Source organism: Lactuca serriola, chromosome 3, assembly GCF_051521515.1.
Source record: "Lactuca serriola cultivar US96UC23 chromosome 3, Lser_US96UC23_V15, whole genome shotgun sequence".
Classification (NCBI taxonomy): Eukaryota; Viridiplantae; Streptophyta; class Magnoliopsida; order Asterales; family Asteraceae; genus Lactuca; species Lactuca serriola.
The window spans coordinates 229,117,021-229,124,760 of NC_136410.1; the positions used below are offsets into that span (position 1 = coordinate 229,117,021).

The window sequence follows — 7,740 nt, forward strand, 5'->3', positions numbered from 1 at the left end:
TTTTTTTATGTAGAGAATAGATTTGCTGTATCTAACCAACTTTCAGTTTTCACATTTCACCAACTGTTAGAACGGGTGATGAGAGAGAAATGATAGAAAGAGAATGAACATTCTTCATTTCATTACTATGGAAAATGAACATTGTTCATTTCATTACTATGGTTTCTTTAGTATATCAATGTGTTTGGACTTATGCTTTCCAAATTAAATCAAAATAGAAAAAAATTAGTGTAATTATTTATTTATTTATTTTATGAAAAATAAGGTTTTTAAGTTCTCATTTGATTTTAATATTGTATGTGTGAGTGTATATATATATATATATATATATATATATATATATATATATATATATATATATATATATACTCACACATACATGATTAAAATCAAATGAGAACTTAAAAACCTTAATAAATTAAGAACTTTTCTACTACACAATATTTTTCAAAAAAATAAAAAATAAAAAATTACACCAAATTTTTTGTATTTTGATTTAATTTGTAAAGCATCAAGTCCAAACACATTGAAATACTAAAGAGACCATCTATTGTGTTTTGCATTGTTGAATATTAATTACTCTAGATTTTGTTTCAATGAAGCGGCCAAAGGACCTCAAAATACCATTGCATGTCATAAAAGATTGTACCCAAGAATGAAAGGAATTTCATCGGAAAGGGTGATTACAAAAGGGTCTACAAGGGAATCCTTACCTGGGCGGATCATGTAAACCAACTAGTTGTTGTAAAACGGCTAGATGTCACCAGATTTCAAGGTAACAAAGAGTTTCGCACAGAGGTTACAATGCTTTCAGAGTAGGCTTTTTTTATGATAATAAGGAGATGATCCTTGTTTATGAATACGCAATCAATGGAAGCCTTGACAAATATTTAAGTGGCAATACCATGTTGGTTGGACTACCATGGCATCTACTCCTTAAAATATGTATTGGTGTTGCTTCTACATTGGACTATCTTCATAACCAAGTGGCTGAAAAACATAGAATAATACATCGCGATGTGAAAAGTGCGAATGTGTTATTGGATGAGAATTGGAATGCAAAACTTTCCGATTTTGGTTTGGCTAGAATAGGTTTAGCAAATCAACTTAACACCTTTGTGATCACTAACCCTGCTGGCACATATGGTTATACTGACCCACAATATGAAAGAACATGGTTTTTAACAAAAGAGTCAGACGTTTATTCGTTTGGTGTGGTTTTGTTTGAAGTTTTGTGTGGAAGGCTGGCGTGTGTTTCCTATTATAATGATGAGCGGCGATTCCTACATTATTTGGCTCGAATCCGCTACAAAAATGGCGAGTTGGATAAGATTATTGATCACAACATTAAGAAACACATCAAGACAAGATCATTAAGCAAGTCGTCATCTATTGCATATCAATGCTTGCATAAAAGTCGGGAACAACGACCTACAATTTCTTAGATTGCTTTCCAACTTAAGGAAGCCTGGAAAATTCAAATAAGTTTGAATATCCTTTTTATTTTTTCCTGATTTGAACTGTGTGGACTTGATGTTATAATATCTACTATTGGATTTGGTTGGATGTTTGATGTTCTTATTTGTGTAAACTGAGACAAACTCCTTCTATTTGTATATGCTGCAGATGAACCATGTATAAGCAACCAGATGAACAAGCTAGGGAGACATGTCACATGGGTGAATAAAATCTAAAGTAAAACTTTGGTTTTCTAGTTATGTAGAGAAACAATGAGACAACACAACACCACATGTTGGTCTTCTACATAGAGGAAAAAAACACTGTAAGATATACAATTTTTTTTTATTTGTATATTTAATACGTCTTTTCGTGAAAGGCCTCTAGTCTCTATTCTACGAACTTTCATCTACTCCACAATCCTCAATATAGTGGTTAATTGATGCTTCCATATGAGTGATATTAGTCACTAGAAGTTGAGTACGTATTAGACTTTATATGGATATGATCTTTGACAAATGGTCGCATCATAACAATTCCAAATGAAAAAAAGGTTAGCGTTGTAGATAAAATTACTTCGTACATGAGCATCAACGCAGTGGATAAAAAGAGATCAGACAGTTTCCCTTGAACACAACAATATGTATCTAGATATCAATTCTTGAGAAGAAATCACCTAAAATAAAAAATTTAGTAACAGTTATATATAAAATTAATTTAGGACCATCTTAAATATTTTAAATATTTGAGACGACTTGTCTTAATGTTTTTCTCATAAAAATCTATATTAAAAATCAAGATTTTTAAAGCCGGCATTATTTCTTTCAATAGCCGAAAATCCCAAATGTCGAGTTTACTTAAGATATAATACAATAAGAGATAACCAATACAACTTAATATTAAATACGTTGTTTCACATCAAATGTGAACTACGTGGTTTTGTATTCTACATTCATTACTACTACCAGGTGGCACCTAGGCCGTGGTGGAGCCACAATGGTAACGGATATAATTATCCTCCTTAATAAATGAAGGTTTTTTTTTTTGCTACATGTCAATCTCTCATGAGTTTTGACACTTGTCATTTTGTGGTATTTTTGAAATAAATATTATCCACTTGTTAATTTTTGGTTTGTTTCAATTTTAAAATTAAAATCATATACATATATATATGTAAAATATTAAATATCATATATATGATATTAAATTGCAATAAATATGTTTCTTTCTTTTTTATTTTAAAGTTTTACATTAAAAAATATTTTTTGTTTACGCGTTTAATATTTTTTTAAATCAACCCGTGTAATACACGGGGCTCACACCTAGTTCCTAATAAATGAAAATTATTTTGACACGTGTCACTCTCTCATTAACTTGGACACATGTCATTTTTTGATAATTTTGATTAATTGTTTTTTCCATTTGTCATATTTTCATTTTTTTTATGTTTTCTTAATTAACACATCATATTTAGACTTCAATTAATAATTGCCTTAATTGAAAATAACCAATAAATTATAATATTAGTATTCATATAGTATTTAATATGTTTCATTTTAAATTTTAAATTTCAAATTTAAATAAAATTTTATTTAAACTTTCGTATTTAATTTTTTTTTATCAAACTCATATAACATACGGGTCTCACACCTAGTTCTATAATTAATAAAATAAATTAGTAACACAATAGAATTACAACCTTGCATTTGGAATATGTTTAGCTAATTCTATACTTGAGTGCATCACTTACATCCTTTAGACAATCTTAGAGTTCTTATTGTATATTTATGTAGATGAAGAAGAAGATGACAATCTTAGAGTTCTTATTGTATATTTATGTAGATGAAGAAGAAGATGCAGGGACTCAAAAGAGACTCAAAAGAATGTAAATAGGTATAAACATTTAAGCTATATTTCTATTGTTCTAGTAAAATAATCATACTATTAATAAATACTAAATCTACATTAACTATCCCACCTGATTAACAACGATTAACAATTAAAACAAACAAGTTTTAACAAAAAAAAAATTAAAAATCCCAAATTTAACTAATCAAAAGTAAGAAATATAGCACAACACTAATTTTTGGGGGAATAAAAACAAGGGATAATGACTTGAAAGGGTAACGAACTTTCGACTTTGTTCACATTTAGTCACTAAACTTTTTTTCGTCATCTATTTGCCATTGAACTATTGATAATGACTTGAAAGGGTAACGAACTTTCGACTTTGTTCACATTTAGTCACTAAACTTTTTTTCGTTATCTATTTGCCATTGAACTATTGAAACTGTTCACATTTTACCCTTATGATCGGCTGTTACCGGTCATAAGGGTAAAATGTGAACAGTTTCAATAGTTTAGTGGCAAATAGATAACGAAAAAAAAGTTTAGTGACTAAATGTGAACAAAATCGAAAGTTCGTTTCCCTCTAAAAAGTTCAATGACTAAATGTGAACAAACTTCCTATTGTATTATGTTTTAGCAAATTATTTATTTTTGTTTAATTGTAACAAAATTTGTTGATGAAGAAATCTATGAAATAAAAAAAAACAAAATGTAACATCCGGATTTTCAGGTATCATAATTGAAGTAATTTTCTTTTGAGTTAAGAAGAGCGACTCGACGAGTTGACGCCTCAACTCGTCGAGTAAGGTCGCGACTAATGACTCAGATTAATGAATGGACTCAACGAGTCGGTGAGGCGACTTGACGAGTCCGCGCTGTTGGCAGAAACCCTAAATCTTTCGGCCCGAGCCATATTTAAAGGCACTTATGACCTTCAATTGCGACTAACTTTCCCATAAGTGAGAACCCTAGCGAGCTTAAGTGTGTAGAGTGAGAGGAAGAGCTATCTTGAGCTTTTTGGTGTGATAGATCTGGACCCTTCTAGGTCCAGAGAGCCGAGAATATGAAGCTTTAGTAGAGTAAACCTTGGGGTTCGAAGTTAGGAAGCATTTATGGGATTTTTATGGTATATATAGTTACTTTCATCTTACATAGATATGAAGTATTTTCTATAAATTACGTGTTATGTGTGCATATTATTTGAATACTTGCAGTCTATGTTGGATGAACGATTTTATACATGTTTTAAAAGATTAAAACGGTATATTTATTTTATATCTACAAATATGTTGCGGATGAAACATGGGTAGATGAAATATTTGGTGTATGATGAAATAAAATGATAAGAGATAGGTGATGATAATTAGGTAAATAGACGATGATGAATATGTGATGTAGGATGAAAGGAGATACCATAACCTTAACCGGCAATGTGGCGATGTATTTATCTACCAGAGTATAGATGGCGACCACGGACTATTCTAGACAACCCAGTGGAAACACCAGCAGACCCATAACCTGTAGGTGATGAATTACGAGTTCAGGCGATGTTGTAACTACGTATTCATGCGATGATACTCTAACTCCTTACTATGAATTACGAGTTCAGACGATGTTGTAACTACATATTCATGGGATGTCACAAATTCTGCATGTCAAACCAATTGTCATAATTCACATCAGTGAGAATGGTTCATTTTTTTTTGTAAAACCAAAATCAGATTGGAAATTTTGATTTTTTATTTTGGAAAATGTCAAACCATTGGTTTTTTATTTCGGTTTTGGCTTTTTGTTTTTTTTTAAATATATTTTCAGGGTTATGTTTTGTTTTGTTTTTTTTTTATTTATTTTTTATTTTTTTATTTCATAGATTTCTTCATCAACAAATGTTGCTAAAATTTAACAAAAATAAATAATTTGCTAAAACATAATACAAGAGGAAGTTTGTTCACATTTAGTCATTGAACTTTTTAGAGGGAAACGAACTTTCGATTTTGTTCATATTTAGTCACTAAACTTTTTTTTGTTATCTATTTGCCACTAAACTATTGAAACTGTTCACATTTTACCCTTATGACCAGTAACAGTCGGTCATAAGGGTAAAATGTGAACAGTGTCAATAGTTTAATGGCAAATAAATAACGAAAAAAAGTTGAGTGACTAAATGTGACAAAAGTCGAAAGTTCGTTACCCTTTCACGTCATTATGCCTAAAAACAAACTATGGTTAAGGAACTCGTTAGATATACACACTACACAAAACGAACTTTAATTAATTGAAAAATAAAAATAAGAAATATATCGATCGGCCATCCAGCATCGATTAGAGAAGGAATAGCCGAACATGAGCGGCAGTGGTGTCTATCCAAAGAAAATTACATATGTTTCTAGTATAAATTGTAGCAAACAAATTTCATATTTTGTAAACCACACTATACCCAAAAAATAAATAAATAAATAAATAAATAAACAAAAAACAAAAAAAAAACAAAACACAAAAACAAAAACATAAAGTCAAAATCTAATTATAAATTCTAAAAGACACTTTGCAGTCTTACTTTAAAATCTTTGTCTACTACAAGGTGGAAAATATTATTGAAAATTTGAAAGCAATAATGACTCAAGCTCCTGAAATAATATAATAGAAATTTTGTTTAAACTTATTGATGAAGAGACATGTATAAAGATAAAAAGTGAAGTTACATGACTAGAAAAATATAAACTTGGCAGATTTGATTTTATAATTGGTATGGTTCTATGATATTATATATCGGCTAAAGTAAATAATATGAGCAAACAATTTCAATCTAAGACAATGTGTAGTGTTATAACTTAGGGATAATGACTTGAGAGGGTAACATACTATTCCATTTTGTCACATTTGGTCACTAAACTTTTTTTCGTGCTCTAATAGCCATTTAACTTGTTCATTCGTGTAAATTTCACCCCTATGACTGATTATAGCCGGTTTCAATGGACTGGTCGATCCTACGTGTCATTATGATCCTACGTGGCATGTAGGCTAATGTTATTAAAAGAGGGGTGTATGCGGTTCCTTGATTGTGCCCTAATACCCTCGATGGCTTCCTCCTACAGCTTCTCATCATCTCTCAATCGATCAAGCAAGAAATCAACTGCGCACAATACAAAAACTTGTGATTGTGGGTTCCCTGCACGTATTCTAACATCAAAAACACCAAAGAATCCAGGGAGGCATTTCATGGTGTGCAATGAGGTAAACTATTTCACTTGAATCTTCTCCTTTTTCTGATTCTTTTTTCCTAATTTGAAATCTCATTACGAGTTATTTGTGTTGAAGGGTAAATGCAAATATTGGAAATGGTTGGATGTAGAACCTGTAGAAATGCCTCTAATGGAAGTGGTGGAGGGAATGAAAGTTGAATTAATAGCATTAAAGACCGAAGTAGAGAAGGTGAAGGAAGACATGGAACAAATGAAGAAGGAAAAGTGCTCTGATGCCATTGCAATGAAGGAAAAAATATATAAGTTTACCATAGGATTTCTTTTTTTGATCATCGTGTATATGATGAAATGATGTGAATGATGTATTGAAAGATGTTGTTTGAATGGAATGAATGTATTATCTTAACTTCTTATTGGAATCACAAAGTAGTAATTTTGACTGGAATGGAATCACAAAGTAGTAATTTTGACTGGAATGGAATCATAAAGTAGTAATTTTGACTGGAATGGGATCACAAAGTAGTAATTTTGACTGGAATGGAATCACAAAGTAGTAATTTTGACTGGAATGAAGGCATATATGTACAATTAATAGCATTACACATCAAAGACTTCTTTCTAACTCCAGTCAAAAGCTTAGCTAATTCCAGTCAACATCTTAGCTAATATGACCATAATCTTTCATAATGCTCTATTAGACTTCCTTCAATTAATAACATTACACATCAAGATGTTTAAATAACTTGTAATAGATTAGAAAATAGGAATTGACGAAAATACCCTTGGTAGTAAAAACTGATTAACTGTCATTATCCCTTAATAACATTACACATCAACATGTTTAAATAACTTGTAATAGATTAGAAAATAGGAATTGACGAAAATACCCTTGGTAGTAAAAACTGATTAACTGTCATTATCCCTTAATAACATTACACATCAAGATGTTTAAATAACTTGTAATAGATTAGAAAATAGGAATTGACGAAAATACCCTTGGTAGTAAAAACTGATTAACTGTCATTATCCCTTAATAACATTACACATCAACATGTTTAAATAACTTGTAATAGACTAGAAAATAGGAATTGACGAAACTACCCTTGGTAGTAAAAACTGATTAACTGTCATATTATCTAACAATATAGGATTCCATTCTTTGACTGTAATGGAATCATTGAGACAACAATGCATAGAAATAATAAGAAACTAATTGAATACGGTGGTTGAA

At 30.4% G+C, this 7,740-nt stretch overlaps 1 pseudogene; it reads left to right on the forward strand.

The window, feature by feature from the left end:
• The first annotated feature begins 842 nt into the window (after window positions 1-842).
• On the forward strand, window positions 843-1,445 carry LOC145096075 (putative receptor-like protein kinase At5g39000 pseudogene; annotated as a pseudogene).
• Window positions 1,446-7,740: the final 6,295 nt, after the last annotated feature.